The sequence below is a fragment of the Falco rusticolus genome, chromosome 1 (assembly GCF_015220075.1).
Source record: "Falco rusticolus isolate bFalRus1 chromosome 1, bFalRus1.pri, whole genome shotgun sequence".
Classification (NCBI taxonomy): Eukaryota; Metazoa; Chordata; class Aves; order Falconiformes; family Falconidae; genus Falco; species Falco rusticolus.
Window position 1 is genome coordinate 87,223,676 of NC_051187.1, and position 26,640 is coordinate 87,250,315.

Here is a 26,640-nt window from a genome sequence, read left to right on the forward strand (position 1 = left end):
CTCCAGGGGAGGAAAAGCTGTGGCTGGAAGGCAAGCAGTTTATAGTTACTTGGCTGTGTTTATTCATGAAGAAACAAAGGGTCAAAAAACATTGGTCCCCAGCGCTGATGGATTTTGGAGTGGTGGAGTTAGGCATTTCACTGCAGCTCCCAGTCAAGAAAAGGGTCTCCCATTACTGCATTTCAGCCTACATATAAAGAGAACCTGTTCTCATGGCACCTTAAGGTTCCCCTCCCAACAGGGCACAGAGCCCTCCACACAGCTTCCAGCAGGACACATGGCCAGAGCACAGTCATGGCCTCCAAGGACATGGTCCAAGCATGAAGAGCCCCAGGGTTCCCTCGGTTGCATTGGGCAGGCGTATCCTTAAAGCACACGTACCCTGCAAACAACAGTGTTTCTCTGTCTCAAGTGACAGCTGCTTCTGGTTTAAATCCTTGTGTTGTTTGTGTTTTAGCTACTACTCATGCTATGTCTTAGTTTGTTGTCTGTGGCCTTCAGACTCTCTGAGGGCACCAGAAGTTACTTCAAAAGGGAATTAGAAAGCCCATTTACTGTCAGTTTTTTACCCCTTAAGCTGTATTCACATGTCTTGGTGAGTTTTCGTCCTCAGCAGCAAGGGGTGAATCAAAGAAGAAATTAGGGAATGAAAATATCACATTTTATGATGGAACACCTTTTTGTGATGCATTCCCTAAATGGTGTTTGGTGTCCAAAGCATCACTGTGAGGTTTTTTTATGATTGTGGGCATGAGATAAAGAACATCTTGGTGGTTTACCCCCTGCCACACAGGTCAAAATATATCTTAGAGTAGATCCTGATTTCCAGCCCAAGGAACAGCCAGCAAAATACAGAGTCTTCCCAGCCCATCCTGGGGGATCAGGCCAGTTTACAGCCAAACACCCACCAGCTGACTGATGCTGGTTCAAATGAGCCAAACATCTTTCTTCACCTCTTTCTTAGACAGGCAACTGAGAGCTAAAATGACTGCATGTGAAGACCTTTGCTGAAGGAGCAACCCGCAGCCCTCTCACCTAGATGGTGAAGAGGGCAACAGAGGTTCAAGACCCTTCATGGTGCTTTTACTAGGACTTTCAGCTCCTTGGCAAGAAGGAAATTCTTCTTTGCTATGTGAGACTGACATGTTCAAAAATGGGGCAGCTGTTCTCCAAACTAGCATGGTACTGCTGCAAAACAAATAATTTAAAAGTATAAAGTAATGAGTTGAGAGAAAAAAAATAATATACTAAATACACTTGCACTGAAAATGTTTAGATCGATGTACACTGCATGGCATAGTATTTGCATCCACAGCCTTTGACCATCTGATTTTGGCTCAGAAAGGATCTCAAAATCCCGTAAAGTGTCTTAAAATCCTGTGTCATGGCTGTCAGGCAAATGAAGAGACTTTCCCTCTTCCACCCAGCAAAGCTGTGCTGGGCAGTAACCAACACAGTAAATTTGGGCTGCTCCAATGTGGGAGCACATCACAGCATTTCTCATGCTGGCATGTTTGCTAATTACTGTAGGGACTAAAATGACACAAGCATTGGTTGAGTTGACTACTTGGAGATGGCCTGAAAATAATTTACAGATATATTTGTATGTTTTCCAGGAACAAATGGACAATCTAGAAAGTTCTGTGACAAAATTTCCATATTTTTTTTTTATCATAGGTTTTCTGTTGTCAACAGCCTGACTATGTGTGGGTGGGTGCTACAGAAAGAGAAATAACAAAAATTGCTGTGCTTTCACCGCAGTTTTTCCAAGTTTGTGATTTTCCTTGGTTTATTTTTCTTTCATTTTGACAAATCAATCCTAGGTTATGGAAAATGTAGAGAAAAATAAATATTTCCACCTTTCCATCTGACTTTTTTGGCTGAGAGTATAATTGCGGTGCTGGAGTTGGTATGGACTGTGATTGACTGATTTTCATGGCGGGTGGAGAGATCGAAGTATTATCCTTTCAGTCACCCACTGCAGCAAGTGCCCTAGACCTTATAGCAAGGGGAACTTCACACACCTACCAGGACCTACCACCATTCACACAAGCCTCTTATTATCTTGTTATTTGAAGATGAGTTCCAATGAATTTCTTGCATACAAGCCATTTGATAAATCTTCTGCACTAGTGACCTTGTGAGCATATTGACTTTGCAGGAACTGATAGGACCACACTGGTGCATCTCTAAGGAAGTCCTTCAGAAAATTGTTCCAGGTCTCTGGGGGCTTCCACATGAGGTTTCCATGTCACTGTCTCTAAGGTCTAGGAAGGCTGTTTAGGAAGGGAGTAATCTGCATCTGCAGTCCATGGTTTATTATAGATGGAGCGGGCTGACACAGAAGAAGATGCTGAGTGAAGGTGATGGCGGTTGGACTGGAAAGACATGAAGATGATAAGGCATTTCACAGACTCATGGAAAACGAGTTAGGACAATCCATACCTATCCCATGTTGGAAAAATATTTGTCTGCTCTGATCTCCAACTCCCAGAGCTGGATTTCCCACCCTTTCTCTAAGAATTTTGCTTCAGCCCTCTACTTTGTCTACTCTAAAGCCCCAGATTAGTGTTTTTCTAAATACTTTGCCAAGAATGTTTCATGGTCCTGTAATAATCTGGCTCCAATTCAGTCAAAAATATTATGTGAATAGCTCTTCGGATGATGTTATGTTGTAGGCTCTGCTCCTCTTGTTGGACTGAATGAGGAAGCAAAGAGGAAATACAAACTGGGGAAGAAAATTAAAGCAATGGAATATCTCCAAAGCTCAAAACATATCAAAAAGATGTTTGGGTTTGAGTTCTGGGCATACATTCAGGATGGCTCTGATTTTATTTAGACAGGGTGGCCCATTTCTGTGTTTATTAGGATCACTACACTAATGAAGGCTTAAAGAGAAATGCCACAAGAACAAATGCTGGGAAAGTCTTTTATGCATCTAATGACACTTAATTTCCATAGTAAATGCCTAATGTTTAACGAGTATTTTATTCTTTCCCAATTTACATATTTATAGTTAACTTTTGTAGCTGCTCATAAGTAATTAGCCGTCTGTTTAAAAAACGCCTGTGAACTATACAACCACATGCTCATTCCAGCGATGGTAACAAAAAAACCCCAACAAAACAACCCACTAACACAAAACAAAAAAAATTGGGCACTTCTTTCAGAGAAATAGTTGATTACAGGTAGTCGAAAGCAAATCAGCAACAAAAGAGCAAGGAATTACATAATGAGGAAAACACAGGGGAGAAAAAAAATGGGACAAAATTACATTGAGTCTGAATCTGAAGGGGTTTTCCTCAGTTGTAAGAATATTTGCTAGTCACTCTGAGGGGAAAGGTCCCAAACCGGGCAAACCACTGCAAGACACCACATTGTGTGACGTGTTGGCTCATTCAGTCATGTTCATGCACCTTTGTCTAGAAACAAAATGAGGAGAAGCTCTGGAATTCAAAGTGCATCTTAGCTCATCAAAAGGCATCTCACAGATGTGAAATGGTTGACAGCAAGGCAATGGTGTAAAGAAATCACCTAGATTCTGAGATTAATGGAGTTCTTGTGACCGACCATAAAGCCTTGCAGAAAAATCATAAAATCTAGCTTTTTTATATGCACTCAGTGACCATTGTAACTAAATAAGAAGGAAAATTAAGAGTTAAAACCAAGTGTAAAGAAGGTTCTGTGGAAAACTGTTTGCTGAAACCCACCCTGAACATTACTGCTGATCAACAACGCTCAGAGAAAGGCCACGTCTGTGGCTCGGAATGGAATTGAGTTTCCAGGCAGATATTAACAAAGTCATTTATTGTGCTGGCCCATAACCTTGCTACCAAACACAGTAATTGGGTGTTTAACCTTTACCTTGATAGCATAAACTGGTCATGCTCTTCTTTTTCTCAAGCATTGCCCATGGCTGAAGTCTGCAGAAAATGGCAAATACTACTTATACAGAAGTGTACAAAGTTCGTATGTGCATCTAGGCCAGGTGCCTGTCATCCAGCATAAGACCAATGAATCAGATTCCTCTTAACTCCTACTAATCATCACTGATGCCAACAGAGTCAGATGACAGTAACCATGTTTAGCACATGAGCTCACGTTCCCCAGTAGTCTGATCAGGTGTTGGTTTGTGTGTCAAGTCTCCCATCTGGACTGGTGTCCTTACAGCTCTTAGGGAATAAATGGCTTTAAGAGGTTGGACACAACTGTCCTTGGAAGTATCTTGTTCACAAGAGAAAGAACAAGAAAGGCCACACTGAGGGCCAACAGATCCCTTAAGATATACTTCGTTTTCTCTCAAGTTCCCCCTTGACCAACCTTTTCAACCAGTGCCACTTTTGGAGGGTGTGTTAGCCTGCACAGGCACAGAGACTGCTTGCCAAAGCATCTCAGTTGCTCCAGTGGTTGGAAAACTTTTGTGCTTCCCAACACTGCTGGCTACCTTCAGCACGAGAGTTTATGCGCATTAGATCTGCTGCAGAACTGAATGACATCCGCAGGAGCTTTTGTATTCATTCCAATAGGCTTTGATAGCTCTCCATATTGATTCTAGCAGCGCTGTGCTTCCCTGCTCCATGGTTACATCCCACATTTTCCATGGATAGAAAGCAGAGAAAAGTTCAGTCCTGACACTTCTGGAGCTTAGGGACATCATGTTGAGGATATGGAGGGCAGCATTTACAAGTGATTACGATGGATGCAAGGGAGGCAAACCTGGCAACAGGTCTTCACTCTTTCACCAGCCCTCCTTCTGAATAGTAACTTCACCTCAAATCCTCAATAAATTCTCAAGAAATTTAAATGCATTGAGCTACATTTCCTAACCCTCAAATGCACCACACCAGGGCAGTTTAGGAGATCGTGAAGCCACTGACCTTGCAGATCTATGACCTCTCAGTGCCTGTAATTTCAGATTGTTGGTATTTACAGCAAAAATAATGTTCCAAATTCATCTAGTATTTGACCTAAATTCATCTAGCAGGGAGATTCAGCAGGCCTTTTTCCAACACCCTGCAGCATATTATTTTTTTTTTCCATTTCTATCAGGCTCCTGCTCTCACACAGTGTCTGGATCTTCAACTGAGACACATGACAGAGTCTGGTATCTGGCTGGCTGAAGCAGGAGGGCACAGAGGCAGCAGCACCAGGGTAGGTGCAGCACAGCCCAAGAAAGCAAAAATGATAAGTGGAAGCAAACAGAAAACTAACAGCATCCAGAGCAATCAGGACATCATCAAGTGACTTCTTGTCACCACTGATCCTCCCTCTGTGTGGGCATGGACCATGTGGAGTCATCACCAGAGGCCATGCTGCTTGGATGAAGGCCATTCAAGACAAATCTTTCATCATGTCTAGCAGGGTCACGGCTGTGCAAATAGGGTCACCAGGGAGACCAAACCACTTTTCTCATGGACCTCCAGGTTATAGCACAGCTCAGAGAAAGAAAAGGAGCATTTGCATCAGTAAAGTGTGAGAGCTTTTGGAAGTGACAGCATGCCACTCAAACACTTCTCACACTCCTTAGTTTGCTGTATTCTGAGGTCTTTACTGGAGGCATTAAGTTTGTGACTTTATAAACATCTAAAAATGAGAAGTTGAGGAAAGTACAAATGAGTTTCACCTTGGGTTTAATTACTATAATTTTCTCTCGCAATGGTAATTTCAGTAATTAATGGCTGCATTATTCTATTGTTGCAGTATTCAGAGATGACACAAAATGAGCAAGTGTTTTTGTTTCAGTCACAAAAGGAGAAGATTAGCTGGTTGAATGGTGATAGGAAATGTTTGGTGGGAGGAATAAGCAAGGAAGGACTGATAACAAGTTTAGTGGTATTGTTTCTTTGCTGTATTATCTCTGTTTCACTGGAAGGGAACTGCAGCAAGAGCCATGATCTGATGGGATGCTGAAAGATCCTTTTTCCTCCAAGAAGCTCAGTGGTTTCAGCACCTGGGTGGACACCCTGCAACAACTACACCCATCACACAATACAAAAAAGCTGCTTTCCTAATTGGCAGTGTGCCATAGGGTTAATTTAAAAGGTCTTGGTTCATGTCTCAGCTCTTCCCAGATGTCACAACTGATCACATGAATATTCTCCCTGGACACCATTCCATTAGTGAAGAGTGCTATGTCTTCTTTCCTGCTTCAATGGAAGGTCCCCAGAAGGGCTTGTGGTCCCCCTGTGGTTTGAACCAAAAACTTGGCCAATGGGAATCCCAGCACAGGATTTTCTTTTTTTTTTTTTTTATTTCAAATGAAATCTCCAATGTAGTTTGATAGTAGTAATAAGGATAACAAATTATTATTATTATTATTGTTGTTGTTGTTGTTGTTATGCGTGTCAGCTTCTTGGGTTCCTGCCCAGTGATGAAGGAGTTATGTGCCCCATGGCAGCTAGCACTTCCCAAAGAACACTACCAGGTTTCTGGTACCAAGCCATGACTGAGCAGGGAGGTATCCCCTATGCAGATGGCCTGGCTAGCACTGCTCACATGAGGACCGACTTCCTCTCTTCCCTGCAGAGGTCTGTACTCACAAAGTCTTAATGAGCAACCCGACTTCACTGTCACACCCTCTTCAGAGGGTTATTTAGATGAACAGCCAACTTGACAAGAGTTACCTTCTGTATTCAGCTGGCTGGAGACTTGCTAGGTGTTTCCAATCTAAATTAACTTGTCTCCAAAGACTATCTCATGACTTTGTTTCTGAGACTGGAGGGCAGGGAGATAATGAAATCCAGACTTCACCTGCAACCTTCCCAGAAAAAAAAAATTATATTATACATATCTGGTCCCAGAATAGGGCCATCAACTTACAGAGGTCCCTCTGGAAGCACAATGAGTTTTTCTGCATTTAATAAATTCACCACCACATTTCACTGGGGGAGGTTGTGTTTCACCTCGTGATGGTGATTATTTTTTTTTACTCTTTTCCTTGCCAACTGATTTCTGTTTGTTCATTGCCCTCCACTCATGCTTTGCCAATGAGGGAGGATGCTCATGACTGTGTGTCATTTCTGTTCCCATTCTGGGATGAGGGACTTGACTCAATGATTTTTGTACCTTCCGTTGATGCTACTGAAACTAACTCCAGTATCTTACAGGTTCTGACTGCACCTGTCAGAAAGGTTGCAGAAGACTGTCCAAATATATGTGCCACATTTTTGGCTCACTCTCCCCATCTTTTACTGCCATATGTTTGTTAGCTGCAGAACTGGGAAAGAGAAGCATTTGAGCACTGTTTTAACAACAGAGCTTTTTTTCCCAGGGCTTGGAGACTAGACTCAGCCAGTGGCTAAGAAATTAACCATGAGGAGCTCATTACCTTAAAAATAGGTCCATTTGTTTTTTTCTAAAAGTTTGAATCCCTAAAAAAAAAAAAAAAAGGCTTTTTGGCTGATCTATACTTTACCTTCTGCAAAGTGCTCCTTTCCTGTCTATGGTAGTCCCCGCACTGCAGCTGCTGGGATTAAATGTATGAACGCTTCTAGCCATGCCTGTGCAAAATCAACCTTTTTAATGCAAGCTGGCACTGGAGGTGGTTTGAGCCAATACAGCTGATCTTCCACCAAGGCAGGCAGGACCATGACACGTGCTGCTGGTGCCTAGCTCCCTCCCTCTGACTCATCATGTCCAGCCATTAAGTAGAGAGATTTACTGACTGGCTCAGTCTCTCTCTTACTGTAGAGAAAAGGATGCTTTCATGCCAGCCTTCCACTTCTCTGTTTGTTGGCCAACACAGCCAGGGAACATTTTTTTCAGCCATAATATTCTTGCAGCATGGGAGGGCCACAGGAACTATGTGGCATCCTAGTCATAGCAAATGGCATGAAGCTGGGTTTGTGTTCACCAATGAGAGGTCTTTCTGATACTGGACATGCTCCATTTCTGACTGAGCAACTCATCCTGGCTCCCAGCAGTAAGCTGCCAGGGCTGCCTCTTCCCATACTCACAGCTGGCTACTTTCACAGTGGGAAAATGCCCTCCAGTCCCATTTCACTCAGTTCCACCTTGTTTCCTCTAGTCACAGGCCCTACTCTTCCTCTTCCAAGGCAGCGACTGAGCTGTACTCTTCCAAAAACACAAAGCAGCTGCACAGCTGAAACCTCCCTGGGGTTGCCAGTTCCCTACTTGCTGGAAGGGCTCTGCTCCTGCCTGCAGTGGGTTGTTGCTTGCTTCACGTTCCCACAACCCTTGGTCCCGACTCATTGCTTTGGGAATGACCAGATGGAAATCAGTCATTAGTTATGTTATCTCCTGCTGCAGATGGAGTTAGTTACCTAAATCCAGGAACAGGATACTGGCTTGCACCAAAGGGGGTGTTTGAAGGGAGAGGAGGGGACTGCAAATGTTAACTACAGAGCTGATCTGTCTCAAGTCCGTTCTGCACTGATGAACTCCTTTCTGCTCTCCAGAGGTTGTTCTTCCCCTTGGACTGGTGAGGTTGGAAGTCCAAGCCAGAGGGTGGAGATGATATTGAAGTCACTTCAATATTGCTTCCATCTGGCTTTCTGCTTCTGTTATGTTTGCTCCATTCTTCTCAGGGGATGAGTCTGGGGCCCTCGCCTTGGTGATATCTCACCCCACAGAGACAAGGTCAGAGGCATTTCACAAAGGGATTTATAAGATGTCACCACATCCAGTGTTTTTAATACAGCCAGACCTGGGGCAGAGCATGTGTTTGGCAGCACCAGAGCACCAGGAAAGGAAAGCAGTGAAGAAGGTGCCACATACCTATTTGTTAATAGCAGTGCTGGCTTACTTCTTTGATTTCCTGACCTAGTTACTCCATCCTGCTCTGCAACACCCTACAGAAATATTTTGGAAGGGGCCTCATGTTGAACTGCCAAGTAAAGATCTGGCTCAGAGCACCTGCCTTGGAGAGTGCTAAGTGGGCAGAAGCAGGAGTGGGGCAGCACATGCAGGACTGAAAAGAAGGAACAGGGAGCTTTGCAGAGGAGAGAAGGAAGGCAGGAATCCCCTAATCCAGCATCCCTTCATGGCCCGCATACCAACAACCATCTGAGGAAGGTGCAAACATGGTATTAGTGCGTGACCTGGGCAAAGGGGCACTGCCATTAACCCTCTGGGCAGGACCAGCTGCTATGGCAAAGCAACAGAATATGTGGCTAAACTGATGTAAGAAAAGTTTTGCTTTAAATAACCTATTTTTTCCCTTTCCTTTTTTGAGACTACTTTATATATACATGTAAATCTGGTTTAGAGCACAGGGCCCTAAAAGTTCAGCCCATGCAACTGAGGTGTATCCACAGAGCAGGGAAGGATGGGGCAGTGGTGGCCGGGTGGAGAAGGGGTGAAGACAAATCTCAAGATATTTCTACACCCACAATAAGACTGCAAATGTAGTTCTCATGGAAGACATGGGAGAAGTGTGGTTTAGCTCAAGTTTTACAAACAGCTGTCCCACAAACAAAATATGCAAAAATCCAAAGAAAGGCATTTAATTGCGGGTTGAACCAAACCTGGAATGAACCCTTTGTGTCCTTGTTTCAGCTTTTTCTGAAAAAAAAGGCTGATAGAGATCAAGTTTGAAACATCAGACCTCCGAGAAGGAAGTATTTTCTCCTCAAATTGGCAATCAAAAACCATTTCACATCCTCAAAAAAAAAAAATAATCCCAAACTCTCTGTTATGTGCTTTTAACCAAAATATTTTGCTGAGTCCAGCCAGAATGAACAATCATTTCTGGTCAGGCTGAATAGGTGTGGGTTTTTTTCCCAGGGAGATAAAATATTCTACCAAATGTATGCATTTATTTATTATGCATTTTGGCTGTAAATACAAATGCTGCTTTATGCCCACAGAATGCACAGGCTATCATTTAAAAAAATGTTTATATTAACACTGGAAGTTGGGCGTACTGCCTAGCAGAGAAAATAATGTCAATTACCCACACAAATAGCTTTCCAAATCTCTCAGTGCCTGCTTTCTGCATGAGCAGTTAGATTCATAGAAATTAGAGATGGGAAAAGATCTTATTAGTGTATCTCACCTACCTCACTGCTAGCAAAGTTTTGTCCCCCACTGTGTGTTTTCTAGTTAGGTTTGCCTAGCCCAGGTTTAAAATGATGGGGGTCTCTAGGGTAGCCTGGCTTTTTATAGATGTATATCTATCTATCTATCTATATATATCTTCATTAGTTAGCACAAATATTGAAATTCTGCTGTGGAAAATAGTGACTTGGAGCCTGGCGTCTGTATAAAAGTGTCTCACCTGTAGTCAACATGCAGGAACTGGGAGCAAGCACTCTCCTGGGCTTAGCTTTGCAGAGGTAATGGGCCCTGGAGATGATGTTTCCATCACTCCTTGACAGCCTGGTAGCACTGTGATGGACAGGGATGGAAGCTTGGTTAGACAGGGTGCTCCTTTTTCTCCAGTTCTTTCTCCCTCTGCACTGTTCCGGTACTGACAAAATACCTTCCCGGCTGGAGCCTGCAGAGCCGTTTCCATCCATGGGCTCTCCAACCGTGTCCCTGCCCAGCTGCTCTCTTGTGGCCTGGCTGGTTTTGTAGGCAGATGGGTGCTCTCTGTGAGATGCTGCTTCAGCATCGTCTGGACTCCATGACCTGCTGGGTTCCCCAGCTGAGCTGTTCCCACAGTGCATTGGCTTTCATGGGCACCACATGCAGTCGGAAAGCAAAAATGTCCAGAACGGGGCACCCAACCTCCACCAGCAAATGGGCAATCTTCAGCATGAGAGCCACACGCCGTTTCCTGGGGTCCTCAGGGAACATCTGAGATCTGCACTAGCCACAGCTCCCTGAGCTCCTCTGCACTGAAAGGCACTCGCTAACATAGGTGAGAACATATCAAGGAGACTGCAAAACCCTGGGATGTCCCAGGTAAATCTCTTGAGCTACTTGTGTAGCTCAGCAAAAGGGACCGATGTATCTCACTTGTAACCCTCCCATGGCAATGCTTAGCTGCTCCATGGGTTGGTTTCTGGCACAACTCCCTTGCTGACACTTAGCCTAGATCAGGGGAGCTTCCTACATATGGAACCATGGTCATTGCCCAGACTGGGCTTGCAGTAAGGCCCCAGTTCTGGGATGTGGCCACAGCGCGTGCTGACGGCAGGTCCACACTGCATGTGGCGCTAATCCTGCACAGCCAGATGGGCACAGACTGTCTTTTCCACCTTAGAGTAGCCCTGCCATCCCTGCAAGCAAGACACTGTAGGCTGCAGCACCTGAGAGAACAAAAAAACCCACAAGATGGTGATGCAGTCTCCAGTCCCGGGACTTTCTTGTCCAAGCTCAGCTCGATGGGTGCCAAGTGGAGAAGAGGAGAAATGTGCTAAAGCTTTGTTTACCTGCCAGCTCTCTCCAGGATCTCAGCAATCAGCTTTTGAATTTGATAGCAACTGCATGCCTATGGCTCACATCCAGCCAAAACAACTTTGACAGTGAAACCCTGTCACATTCTTTTTAAAGGTCACCATAAGCGAGCTGGGCTCTTTCTATAACTTATCAATTCTTTACTTAAACCAGCTTAAAGAATAACTTCCCATGGTGAATTACAGTTTAACAGCATGTTATACTGTGATAAGCACAATCCATGGGGCCCGAGACTCTCTGCTCCAGAAACTGCTGATAACAGCACGCCTCTTTGATAAGGCACAAAGTTATCTGCCATAATCATAATGCACCTTCTCCTCCATCTAGAAACTGGGCACATAAGCAGCTGCTGGGGTAAATAAGAATTCCTGGGCATGGTTTCTAGATTTGGCCAAAAAATTAGCTAATTCATTGCTGCTTTTAGGTACCTGTGTATGTTTTTATTTTTAGATGTACCTGTGTATTCTTCAGAGTCTATCTTGTGATCTCAGTCCTGATGATGCTCTGATTTGTCCGTGTGGACCCCACTCCATGTCCTGCAAGTTCAGCATCAACACACATCATGTATGGGTCACCTCTGCTTGTCCCAGAGATGAGGCATAGGTCAGTTCAGCTGTTAATAGCTTTAAACCCCTGGCAGAGTTAAATTTACCTGGAAGTTGTTCTTCCAAGCTCCTGTTTTCAGTGGCTGCTGACATTGCCAAACTGGAACAGTTCAACTTGAAATTTTTGGCATAGTGGCTATCCAGCCCAGGCTCTGTGGCCTTGGAAAGCTTTAACCAATATATGGCAGATAGCTCTGATTAGAGAACATTCATGTTGTTAAAAATAAAATTATAGCAATGGTGATCCTTCCCACATGGTGTAGGTAGGGATTCCCCGCTTTTTCTGGGAAGTAGGATACTGGGTTGCACCAGTACCAAGGGTGAAAATGCTCTGAAAACGTGTAGACTATGCTTTGCTGCCAGCTCTCAGAGTGATGGAAAAGGCTGACTTCAGATGGAGCTGGATCTGCTACTCAAAGTGAACTATCTCTCACCCTTCCCTCCTGCTCCTGTCCCCAGAGCATCTCAGTGCCAGCCAGAAATGACAGAACAGAAATGACAAGCCACAGAAAAGCCCCAAAAGCACATCACTATTGTAAGCAAGATGGTGACTTGCACCTGGCTCAGAACAGAAGGCTGACCCATTGCTCCACAAAGGCAGAGCAGCCTTCTCTGCCTCTCTCCACTGCTAAATCCAGATGCACACCACCAGCACCCTCATAGGAGGGTGGATGTTGGCAAAACCACTTCTGATATCATTTGTGCTAGATGGACCACGTGTATGTGGTGGTTGAGTGGGTGATGGGATGATGCCCCTTTTTCCTTATTGCATCGCTCGAAACCCTATAAGACACAACTGTGCCCACACCCCAAGGTTCAGGCACCCAGTTATGTCCTCTTCCCAGACATCAAGCTTTTCACACAAAAGGGAGTTTGTGCCTTCAGGTGTATAAAGGCATCCTGAAGCCCTTGTCCATGTCAGGAAGTGTTTAATCCCAGAGAGGTAAGAACTGACCAGCTGTGCCCAGCTGATGTTCAGAACTGCTGCAAGCTGGCTTGGGTGTCTGTCTGAGACCCTTCAAATACAAGGTCTGTGCAGCTGAAAATTATACCTAGTTACAGGGATGCCTTTTGCTCCAAGCTGACCCTCAAAAGCAGGGTATCAGAGCAGCAGCATGCCTGATGGAGAGTGGGTGAGATCTTTTGCCAGTCTGGTAAGCCTGAACCTAACATTTACAAGAAAGGGACAACATAGTTTCAGGGAGGCAGTAGTTTGTCAGGTCCCTCACAGCTTCCACTGAAGCTTGCTGCTTCCCATGTCTTTTGCAAGTGTATGTCCAAAAGCCACTCTCAGATCTCGCACAATCAATATCAGTTTGGACTAATGCTGTTAATCTTAACAGTATCACTCTGGATCAGAATTCTGTGCAAGCACATCTTGCATGTCCTGCCTCCCTCTCTTGGAATGGGCTGTCTGGGAGCGCAGAAAACCCATCCTGGCAGGGGTACTCCTCTCAGCCTCTCTGAAACCATCTCACCAATGCTCACAAGATTCAAAGTTGTCTATGCAAAGCCTCTTATGTGATGTCACTGGCTAATACTCTGTTAAAGAGGTGCAGATTTCGATCACGCTGGTTTAAGTGTAGGACAACAGTACTAGTCCAGTCTCTCCAGATTTTTGTGGATGCAGGCAGGGGCAGAATTCATCCCTTCACTGGCTTGGCTGGACCTCACCTGATCTACACTCAGTCCATAACATGCACAGGCTATTGGAGGTATCATTTGGCTTCTTCCATATTACACATCTCATTACCCTTCACACTTCCATGGGCTGCTGCTCATGGTCCTACATTACCCAGCCATGCACAATGCTGCACTAGAAGTTTATAACTGACCTTCACCACAGGGAATGTTACAGCCCTTGTCAAATTAGTCATCTGTTCTCAAACCTTTTGTTACCAAAATATGGTGCAAGAGTGATTGACAGCAAGCTGGACCTCTTCCCTGGACCCTTCACGTGGTTGCAGTGTGCTTCATCTCCTGCTGCCAGGGAGCATCTCTGAGGCCAAAGGACTGTTCACTCCCTAGGAACATTTAGTTCTTAACCTTCCTGTAGGCACAGATCCATGAGGCTTTAGTTGTTCCACCAGCAGGAGGGTGTTGGATCACTAGGGAGAAGAACCTGTGTAGATCTTACAAATGTGATATTAAAAATAAAAATAAAAATAAATTTTAAAAAAAGAGAAAAAAAAACAACCTATAACCTGGCTCGGTTCCCTAAAACCCCAGCTCCCCTGCCCTGACCCTAAGTCCTTGTAGCACCATCAGTGCCCACTCAGCAAGGACAGTATGTGTCCCTTCCGTCACATCACAGGCTTGGTTTAACCGTGATCCAGCTTTTAATAGAAAAATTAAAAGCCTGAACAGCTCCAGTGCTTCAGAATCAGAAATAAATACAGCAGATCTGATCCTAAGACCTATTCCAAGCTCCTTTTGTCACTTCTTTGCTGGGAAACTTTGGAGAAATCAGTCTTTTCCTCTTCTCTCCTCAACACCTACTCTGACACAGAGGAACTTTGGTTGAGGTTTTGGGGCTCTTCTGTAGATAAATGCTGAGTCCCAGGCTCCTCAGAAACTCTGATGAATTTTGTATGACCCTGAGGAATAAACCATACAGAGATTCAGAGATTTATTCAGTGCTGGGACAGGTGCTGCTGCCCTCAGCTCAAAACTGGCCTCAACAAGGTCGCTTTTGTCCTCCTGAATGTCCCTGAATATCCCATGTCCCTTTGACACCTGGGCAAGGCTGGAGAAACAAATGTGTTCCTTCCCATCTCTTGATCATCCTTCCCTAATATCTCACTTATTTACCATTGTTTATATTCCTCTCCAATTAATTCTTATCTCTCACCTGACTTCATTTTTTAATTCTCTTCTTCCTTTGTAATAACTTGCAGTCTTGCTAATTGACCAAGGAACTCAGGGATAGGAGCATTTTTTTTTTAATAATTCATTTTATTGCTGCTCTTTATTTCCTATTCTCTTGCTGCTCTGGGTCTCTGATGTAACTCAGGAGTGAATTTTCTCATTTCCAATTCTCTGCTAGCAGACAAATTTCATAAGTCTGAGAAGGACAATTAAAATAGTAGTAATAATAAGAATAATAATAATAGTAATAACAACAGTGGATAAAGATGAAACTGTAGCAGCCTGAAGGCAGATAAGTGGTCATTTACACTAGACAGCACTGAGAGCTGATGTTGTGCCATGAACTGATCCAGAGGTTCATAAATATGAACATGTTCCATGGGACTCTGGAGGAGTCTTTATTAAAGCCTCTAAATTGTAGACACTTGGGCTCTTCTGCATGGTCGAGTCCCCTAAGATCTGATGGGAGAGATATGTGCCACCATCCAAGCATCCACTTCAAGAGACATGGAAACCAGGGGCTTGGCCCAGGGGCTTGCCATAGAGCTTCAGGCAGTGCAGGGGGTCTAGTGACACCCAACTACCCAGTCCTTCCCCAGTGCATCATCTTCCTTCAGAACATCTTCTAATGTCTGAACTGACCTTCAAGTCAGGGGACAAACCTCTAGCACGGATGTGTTTGCCATCAATCCACAAATGGAGTGAGACCCAGACCCAGGAGACTTCTTGCATCTGACCGCAATGCGGAATACACCTGTCCAGAGCTCCTTCCTGATGCAGTGCCTTTAAGCCCCCTTCTGCAGCTGTCTGAGCACTGCTGGACATCCTTTTCCCCTCTTCTTCCTGCAAGAACTGCTAACAGGGTTAATACCTGGGTGGAAAAAAGCCTGGAAACATTTCTGAGAATATTGCAGGTATCTCTGTTTTTTATAGCTTCTATTATTATGCCCATTATTCTGCTCAAATGTGGTTATTGGCTCATTAGTATTTAAATCAGCTGATAATACGTGGAGAGATATTCCTTCTGACACAGGCTTTACAGCTGGTCTCTGTAGTGTGGAGGTTATAATGGTGCCAGTTGATGCCATTTATGTCAAACAAGCTTTGATTTTTAGCCTGCAGTAGTGATAGAGCAGGGCCATGCAATTTGGTAAGATTAGCATTTTGCCGTCCACAAAGGAAGGATTACGAAGCTTATTGTGGACTGTGAAAATGAGTTGTGAAGGACCAAAGCCCAGTGGTTTGCTTTCTTTATGGACAATATAGCCCTGTGGCAGTGTCGAGGGAGGAGCAGAGGGAATATATTTTAAGCAGCTTTGAGGGCTGCAGAGTCCTGGCCACTGCCACTTTGTAGGCTGGATAATGAGCCAAATCTCACAACTCATGTAAAAAAAAAAGGGGGGGGGGGAAGAGGGAGGATGGGGAGGGGAGAGGAGAAAGTGGGGAGATCAGATTGTTTAGCAAGGGAAGGATGAAAGCTGGGGCAGACAGAGAAGGTGGTTGCTCACTCTCTCCCCAGACATACATTCCTTCTATTTAGACACTTGCTCTGGCCCCTTGCAAGAAGAAAAGAAAATAACAGAATTACAACTTCCATTGTCCTTGGAGATGTTGCTTGTGATTTTCCCACCCGTTGTGTGGACTTGGCAACTTTCAGGCCTTTGCTTTGGAAATAAAAGTATTAGCCCAGTTTTCTCTACCTGTCAGGTAGTTACAGCCCCAGGTGGTTTCTTATTTAAGAAATGAATGCACACAGACATATTGGAGGTACATAGATGTAGGGATTAGATGTCTGGTTCTGCACAGGTCTGTTAGACACATGGTTTAGTGTGATGATCCTTTGGGAGAAGATGGGGACTCTGTAGACTTCATGTGGGGGACACGTCTTGTTGGGTGCCACAACTCCAAATCCCATATTCATGGTGTGCTATGGGGGTTCAGTATTGCTCCCTGTCTACCCTTCCCCAAGCAGACAAAGGATTTCGGAGTTGACCTGGTATTCAGCTGGACATTTGCCCCAAATGTCCTGAGATTAGATGCCAAAAAAAATGCTGGAAGTCACCCCAGAACTGGAGATCCCCATGGGTCCTCACTGAGAGAAAGACCCCAAAGAGTACAAGCGCTCCTGTGCCCTCTGACATGCAGCAGGTTGCTCCCACACATCACAATAGCTACTGGGACTAATTGGACTTGGGACCCCTTGAGTCAGTAATCAAGAATTGCCTTCAGAAGCACTGATGTCCCTCATGAAGGTCACTCAGATGATGAACCACTTGTGGACAGGAGCTTGGGCATGTTTCTCATATTTTTTCCATTGCAAGTGGGAGACAATCAGTGAGTGACAGTGCTAAACAGAGCCCTAATTTCACCCAACCTCTACGCAAAATTTCTAGCATGCGTTTCCTCTCCTGCACCAGAGCGGTAAAGCATCTCCTCGTACACCATGCACAGGGTTGAGGGTGAAAACCCAGCACCACCCCTGTGCTGGAGGAAGTTTTCCACTCTCTCCAGTGTCATTCCCTATAGGTTGTATATTTGTGGGGATGCTTGTGCCTGGGAAGGGGGCAGGATCTCAGATTGGACTACCTACCTGCCTCTCCAGCTAATGAATCTGCCTCGTTATTTATGTCACATCCAGCCATTATCTGTAAATGCTCTAACAGGCTTCTAAAAGAGGCACGCACATTCTCAGATTCCTCCTCTCTCCCACTTGGGGAAAAGAGATGCATTTATGTGTAAGGTTAATAGAGGAAAACGGTTCTGTATTTCCTACAGTGGTGTGGCTCCATGAAGGAGAAAAGAAAAACAGCACCAACAAAACATTTCACAAAAAATAAACCTCCAAAAAAATAACCTCAAACCCTTTGTGCAATTCTTATTTCAAAACACAAGCTCATTGACTTCTTGTGCAGCTCTCAGTGTGATAACACAACTCCATTTCACCTGTCCCAGGACAGTGAGGAGCAGCAGTCTGAATGGGCTACCCCCTCAAAAAAAAAAACCAAAACTAATAGAATTAGTATTAAGGAAAGAAGGCTGTTTTCTCGCTGCCATCAGAGCCTGGAGGCATCATGCTTTTCCAGGCCTTGACAGCAGAGCGCTGTGCTACTGTGGTCACAGAGCCACTCACACATCCTCAGTTTATTCTTGCAGGGAAAGCAGTTGTCACAACTAATTACAACCATGATGGAGGAGGTGGTCTCCAGCCATTGAAAGCACTTCTGGAAAGAGCTTCCACACTGGGAAGGTGATCAGGTGTCTGAGCATCTGCCTAAGGATTCAGAAAAGCCACCCTACAGGTTCCTTGGGTGACCTTGGCCAAGCCAGGTGCAGGCTGACAACAGTGCTGAGCAATGCAGTTCCTCTTGACAATCTTCTCTGTGGCCCCTCAGCATCTTACTTCTCTGTTTGTGAAATGGAGAGGGTGGTCCTCTGGCCTCCCAGGGCAGGAGATTACCCACTTCCTGCCAAGCAAATTTCTCACCCAGCCTCTACCTCTTTACCGGTTTGGTGGCCCTGCTCTAGGGGATTATAAAGGTCAGTGGGGACTGCATTGGAAAAAGCAAGAGCAAAGGGATGATCCACCTCCTCTCTTGCAGCTGAAGCCTGCCAAAAGCAGGGGTGGCAGAGGGAGGAGTCCTCGCCTCTCAGAGATGTGTGTGAGGGAAAGAAGCACAGCCTTTTCCAAGCACCCTCCCTGCTTTGATCAGAGGAGTGAATGCATCCCAGCCCCAGAGCAGCAGAAGGATAGTACCACCTCGTGCATTCAGCAGCTGTTTTTCCTGAGGCTGGAAGGCAGCTATCAGTCAAAATTAACACTGCATGAATGCCTGCAGTAAGGGTTTTTCACTGCCAAACAATAACAGGATAGGAAAGACAAAAACTTATCTGGAGAGAACAGCCTCATGTAGGAGGTGAGGGCAAAGGGGGATTTTCACCTCTCCTTTGAGTCAGGTTTTGGGAACATCTGTATTTAAACCCCTGCTCTACCACAGGTTTACTGTATTAGCATGGACCAGAGTCTTACAGAGATTGAGGTCTTGTAATTTCTACTCCAGAGCATGAGACCCCCATGCTATGCCAGGCATTGTGGGGAGTTTGTCCATCCGTGTCACAGAGATGCCTGAGAGCACATCCTGTGGAGAGGTCACCTGAGTGTGGATGCATCCATGCCACTTCTCTTCTGCTTCCTTGCTCCAGGTTGATATAACTGTCAGGTACTCCATTCCAGTCAGGGTGCGCTTTGTCCTGCACGGGAGCCCTGCAGTCTGAGGTGGGGCTGCCATCTCTCCTCTCCTACCAGCATGACTACACATCGCGTCCTATCTACCCTATCATGCAACTGGCAGGAGCACACAGGACTTTTTGTTCCAGCACCCTTTGCACCTCTCGCTCCTCCTTGGGACCAGCACCTCCCAAAGCCCCTTACTGACCCGCCTGTGAGCAGCCACCCCACACCAACATGAGGCTGGGGACAAGCTGCTCTGCCAGTCAAGGGGACAAAGGGACATTTTATTTCCCTCGTGAGGGAGTTGAACCTGAGTCACGATTTGTGGTCTTGCATTACAGTTAAAAACAAAAAGGACAGTGATTCCACCAAAAATACACCCTGGTCTCCTTTTCCACAGTGGGTCTGGTGCCATGCTTTCTTTTCTGGGGCATTGCAAGGGTCACACCATTCCAGGTCTAGCTGACTCTGGATAGACCACGAGTGGCCCTAGTGAAAGAAATGGGGTCTCACAGGGTGACCAATAGGAGGAGAGTTGGCTGGTTTCACTGCCATTCCCTGCAGAGATGTTCCTCACCTTCTTGCCGTCACCAGACTGATGCTGTAATGAGCGCACATCGTCCTCAAGGTGCCAGGAAACCTGTGCAAACCCAAGCAGAGGCTGCAGGGCTGTTCTCATGGGAGCTGTGCTGGTTTGCTATGGCAGGGAGGGGACAAAGACATCTCCGATGTTTTGGGTGCACAGAATATCGGAGTAAGAGAGTTTCCCTGTGTTCTGTTCTTCAGACTAATGCATGAGTCTGAATCACCTCTTTTTTTCCATTTTAATCTGGTGATATTTTTTTTTTCCCTTCTGAATTCAGCAGAACATGTTCCCCCCTTGGCTTCACTGCAGGATTTCAGGCCAGCATTTCAAAGCTCTTTCCTCTCTGGACAGAGCCTTAGCAAACAATATTGATGATCTAAGTTTCTCTCCAAAATGAAAGAGGAATATGCTCCCTGGTGCTCTTGTGTACGGTGTGAAAGGGATCCCCACAGAGAAGAGCTTGCAAATGATAAGTGACAGACACCTCCCACGATGGCATCGCTTCCCTAATCGCCTTCAGCAATGCAGGCAGCAGCCCTCCTTCTGCTACCCCTACTTATTCTGCTGGGACAGATGTGGTTCCACAGTCTTCCCAATGCCAGCGGTATTTGGGGATCTGAGCAAGAGTTTTGTGAATACCAGGTTTTCCCCAGTAAAACCCAAACCCAGTGATGCTCAGCTTACTGACCCCTGCACAGCAAGTGAGACACCCCCTATATGGAAAGGGGGTCATTTCTGGGTGATACCCTTCATCATCCTTATTCCTCCCACCTTCTCCCATAGGTCTCTCTAGTCAACCTATGTCACACATGATGTGATAAGCATGTTATCAGATATGATAACAGGGACTTGGATGAGAAAAATGAATGGGCTGGAGGGTGATTTCATACCTCACCATGAGACTGGGTGTGCCTCCATCACCAGACAGTAGAGACATTCCTTCTGCCATGGATAGAGGCAGTTCTGGGCACATAAAGGGTAGATGTCACAGCCACAGACCATGGAGCATCCCCCTAAGGATAGGTGAATTGCACTCTCCCTGCAGAGCAAAACATCACCTCATCAGTCAAAATGAAGAAAAAGAAAAAAAAAACACCACCCAGAACCCCCCCAAAAAACATGCCCAAAGCAAATCAGCTTTCAGGCTGGAAACCTATGCATTTTCATAAGAAAGGCTCCTGCTCCTCCTAATTCTTCAAGATTCTATTTGCAGCCTTTTCTGTGCTGTGGGAAATAAGCTGTTCCATTTTAATTGGGAGAATTGCAGCAATAACTTGTTTAAATGCATTTTGGGCCCACCCACAGTAAAACCCAAAGAACAGGACAAAATTAAAAATGCAGCACTACCCGTGCCCCTCCCTTCAAATCAGAGAAAAAAAAATGTTTCCGGATGCATATTGATAGGATATTATTTTTTTCCTATCTCATAGGAAAGTTTTCAGTTTGTTGCTCCCCCCACCTCATTTTACTTGTAAAGTAGTCACTGCATTTTGCTAAATTTTGAAATGGGGCTGCACTGGAAAATGAAGAATCAAAACATTCCATGTGACAAAATTATTAAAATTGAACTGCTGTTCTGCAGCAGAATAATCTCTAAAAGCAACCCCCAAAAAATCCTGTAAGTGGCTTTTGACCAAATGACTGGAAAACTAGTTCACTGAGAGTTTCACTCAAGCCAAATCTGCATTTTCCAGCATAATAAACTATTTGACCAAACATCATTTCATGTGCTAGAGTGGCCTCTCAGCTACATATCAATATGATGGCTTTAAGAAAGAGCACGCCCAGCTGGATGCACTTTTAATGGGTCAATTTGCTGCTCGTTTTCCATTATCATATGGTATGGGAGACAGGCTTCTCCGTGTTAACTGGGAACCCTGCAGGGACAATGGATTTCAATGGGTTTTACTCCCCCCACCATCCCCAAACTTGCCTTTGCCTCCTGTCGTTCCAGGAAATCTTTCTGAGCTCACATTGCGTGCACTTATGTTCCCACAGGAGTGTGTGGTAGGGAGCGCTGATGTACCAGGTCTAAAGGTCTGCAACCCCACTTAACCTCACAGCCAGCCCCAGCCGCAACCCACCACTCCGCAGCATCTAAGACCTTCCATGCAACTGACTCGTTCCTGCAAGGAGAGGATGAAACACCTGTGGCTACAGAGATTTTTTTCCCATAAAAAGTCCAGCGAGCACACTGAAGGCTTGATGGAGCTGGGGACAGGAGGTGAGATGCAGGCCAGAGCGAGGGACGGTGGGGCAGAGCTGCAGAGCTGGGTAAGGGGCTTCCCTTCGAGGAGGCACAAGCAGCTCTCGCCTCCAGCCTCTCACCCAGAGCAGACAGGGTGGGTGAGATGCAGTAAACGAGCTCATTTGCCAACAAGCAGGAGCCTTTGATTGCCCACATTCATATAGAAAGATAAAATGGATAAAGTAATGGGTATTTACTCTTCTCCGCCTGTGTACACAACAGAATTGTGTTTCTTTTAATGGGAGTTCTATTCTAATTGCTATCATTACTGAAGTGAGACTTTAAGCTCAACATCATCTTTCTATTACTTCTGTGTGTGATGTGCTGCGTTTCTTGTCTGCTCTCTTAAATATCCCCCTCCTTTGACATGATCTAAGCCACAGTCCGGATAACCCTCCCAAAATGTTTTTTTGGCATCCTCTCTGAAGTCTCCCCAGAGCCAGACATGTTCACAGCTCTGCAGGATCCAAAAGATCCTGGTGACGTTTCATTAATGGAGCTCATCTACCCGCGGATCCAATTTTATCTGCTCATCAATGCAGTCGGCATGTCGTGTGAACAGCATATGCCACAGCAGATGGCATGGACTCAATTCCAGCAAACAGCTCTGGAGTGAAATCACTCATCTGCTCTCCCCTGCTCTGGATAGACCAGGGGTGTTCCTGGGAGAGAGGTCTGAGCTGAAAGGGGAGAAGGAGCAATGATGGAAAATTAGCTGAACACTGGGTCAGCGTCTTCATCTCCTGGACCCTGTGAAGGCCCCACAGCCGAGCAGCCCCTGATTTTGCTCTGCAACAGGTCATCGGCTACTACAGTGCTTCCAGCAGCCAGCAACAATGCCTTTCCTTCTCGCCAGCCCCACAGAGGAGGCTCTTGAGGGCTCACGTAGGAGGTGGGGAGGTATTTAAACCCCAGCACTGGACACAACCACTATACATCTCAAGGTGCTTTTGTGTTACATCTTGCAACCTACTGTGTTACCTTCCTTCCTTGCTGATCTCTGCTCCTGCCTGTGCCATGTTGTCTGGATGCTCCTTGGTGCTTGGGCTTTGCTTTCTCCTTACTCTGTCTATGTTACCTTTCCTGCAACGTTAAAAGCTCCCTGACCATGAATCCTGCCTGAAAGAAGATATTTCAAGAGAAATCCCAGTTTCTCTCCCTCTTCTTGCTGACTGGATAAACTTGGGCTTATTGTTGCTCCAGACTAGAGCTTTAAACACCAGCACAGCCCTGTCCAGAGTGCCCTTGGCAGTCATGTGCCCTTCGCTTTGTTGGTTAGCAGGAGGGAAGTTCAGGAGATGGACCTTGAAAACAAATTAATCAGTAAAATGGCCCAGGCCACTGAACTGTGTAAGTGTCCTCCTTGGGCGACTGTGTGTGGCTTGGTCCCACCACCTCCTAAGAACCAAAGTCATCACCTGAATAAAAATGGTGTCTGGCATGGGGAATAGGTATGTGACACTCCTTTGGTGTAACCATTGATAACTTGCCTCTGAGCACCTCAGAGCTTCCTCAGCCTTCATTTCTTGCAGTGCTTTGCCTCCAGTGCTGAAGGGTTAAGCTGGTATTGCCTACAGGCTCTTTGCTTTCCCAAGTGGATGGTCTTCATTTGGAAAGTAGTTTCCCAAACAAAGTTCTCCCATGAATTTTCTCCAGTCATCCACTGATTAAAAAGTCACAGCTCCTACCCAGCCCTCCAAGGGTTTCCTGCACAAGAGTCTGTGTGTGTTCTGTCCCCAACAGACATGCCCTGTGCCACATGAAGCACAAACTCATCCCTGCATCCATTTTCCACCATGGCTGGTGTGTCTTCATGTCACCTGATAGTAGGAGAGATTAGCTCAATTCCTGAAAGCATTATAGCTGTAGTAGCATGGCATTTGGGCATACTCCATCCTGCCTATCAGTTGGGTCAATTAATGTGGGACCACTTCTGTGTTCCTGGTTTGAGTCCCCATGCCAGTGACCTCCATACCTCTGCACTCTGCAAAGAGCAAAGACAAGCCTGGTTTTGCATGAGGTTTTCCCTTTATTCAACTTGGCCTTTCCTCACTCACATACATACTTCAGGAGGCTGCATCATCTCTTACACGCCCAGCTGGTACTTCCATGTGTCAGCTGAGAGAAGAGTAAGGATCTTGCTCCTAGAGCAAAACCTATTGCAAAGCAAAACATCGCCCTTGAGTGAGGTCTGTAGAGAAAGTTTTCTCTGGTTCCTGGGGTTTGTGGATCAGATCATTAACATTCTCTACCACCCCGGTCAAAGATTTGGATGGTGATCAGACAATAGTTCAATGCATTCAATTTACAATGCAATTACATTTTAATAAGTTGTGACCCCTAAGGCAGGACCTGCCACCTGTCAGCTAAGATCCAGCAGCTGACCTAGTCTCAGCCATGGATGGATGTGTTGCAGCTGAGTAGATGGCAGTGTAGTAAAATGTAATCTATGGTAATTGTCCAGCCAGACCCCTGCTGTTTGACCTCCTCAAGTAGTAAGAACCAGATGCCTCAATTTCCCTTTTGATATAATAGAGGTCTTATTTCTGGCCTTGTGAAGATGCTGCAGAGCCTTGGGAAGTCCTTTGGCTCCAGCCTGGCAGAATAGTAAGATTCTTTGGGGGAAGGGGAAAGTGAGCAAAAGCAAAATGTTATGTACCCTCATTTCCCTCCTGGCGCTGAGCTGGGCTGAGAGCAGCTGCAAATGAGCCTCACCCAGCTCTGACTGCAACTGCCACTGGCTGCGACCATTAAAAAAAAAAAAAAAAAAAAAAATCCATAATCTCCGATGACAAATTCCAGAGAGGGTCAAATTCCTTTATAAGGATGAGACGAGAGGGTTTATGATCACACAGCCTTATTATACCAGGCTCCCTGTAGTGTCGTATGCATCCTAAGAACCAATTTACTGTGTATCTCCCTCTCTCTCCAGCAGCATCAGGAACAAAACAACTTCTAAATATCCTTCTACAGCCATAGCTGTTGTTTTTTCAGTAAACATTTGCTTAGTGGCATTCAGGGACCCAATCCTTGCAGAAGGATGCATCCAAGCATCGCTGAGGAAATAAGTGGGCTTTTGTGGTCCTTTCCTGGGAATAAAGGCTGAATGGCTCATTTTCCTTGCAATAGAAAAGGGTACAGTATCCTGGGCATGCTGGCTACAGCAAGGATTACATGAGGCTTTTGCTTTACTTTTCTCAAGTGACTTGCATCAGCAGAAGTGAAAAGTCTCTGGCTTAAAGGGAAAGAGCCAATTGCTCCTGCAAGGGGATGATCACCTGGAGAGAAACCTCCCATGCCTTTTCCCCAGAATTATTATTTTTTTATTTTGGGGGTGGCAAGGTTTCTTGAACACGCATGGTACGTCATCTTTTCCTTGAGACAGAGGAGTTAATGTCACCTGGAAGAACAACAGTGGGACTTGATCTAGGCACTATACTTCGTCAAACGCTGGAACAGACTTCCTAGAGAGGTGGTCGATGCCCCAAGGCTGTCAGTGTTTAAGAGGCATTTGGACAATGTCCTTAGTAACATGCTTTAACTTCTGGTCAGCCCTGAATTGGTCAGGCAGTTGGACCAGATGACCACCGTAGGTCCCTTCCAACTGAAAATCGTCTGGTCTAGTCAGGTCTGGTCTACTCTGCTCTGCTCTGTTATGTTCTGCTCTACTCCATTCTACTTTTGGTCGACCTGCTCTTGGGGGATGTTGGGCTGCAATGATGGTGGCAGCCTCTGCACCCCACTGTTAGATGCTTCCATGTCTTTATAGGTGGCAGCAGCATCCAGGCATTTCTGTGATAGCTGGATCCAAGTTGTTTAAACACTGCACACAAGGTAATAACCCCACTGAGGACATGGCTAATCAGCATGAATACAGCATCCTGCAACTGAGGGTGCTTTGCCTTGTCACAGAGCTCATGGCTCCAATACACATCTTCATGTTGCTGCTTTCTAAAGGAGCTGAGGGCTGTAAATCCGTGGAAAGTCTGCCCCTGAAGGTACCAATATTTTGTGCTTAGGGGAGAGCTTTAGGAAGAGGGGGGATATGTGGAACGATACTTTTTTGCATAAAAACTTTCCATTTAGGGACTTTCTGAGCCAGATGGTATTAGCTGTGCTGCTTTTCATTGCTCTTGCGCATTATTCTTCCCTGGATGCCTTCAGCCCACAGGAAGTAGCAGTGCTGAGCTGTTTAGATGCTGGAAACTGCTATGTCAGAACATCTTTGATGTAATCCCTGACTATGGATGTGTAGAGGGTTGTTACAACAGGCTCCAGGGGACTAAGTGGTGGAAGATAATAAGGAGGTTTTTCCTTTCTAGTTTCTTAAGGAAAGGGTAGACCACCTGGAGTCAAACATGACTGTCCCAAAGCACTTCAATGCAGCAAATTCAGTTCATCTGTGAACAAGTCACAAAGTCAATGCTGAGAAACGATGAGAGCACCAGCAAAAGCAAAAGCCAGCTGGAAGAGCACTGGAACATCTTTCATCCTAGTGACCTTTGTTTCCATCATGCAGCCCCATACTTGGAGCTTGCCAGCTCGTTTTCCTTGGAAGGGGGACAAACGTTGTATGGGGAAAGGGGATACTTCCTGCGATCTCCTTTGCCAGGAGGGAGCTTCAAGCAGTAAACTCTGACCTCTTAAACCAGCCTGGAAGGATACATTTCACTTGAACCAGCCTGGAAGGATACATTTCACTTGCTTTTTGTATTCCCTCCCTTTGGCTTTATTTATTTGTTTT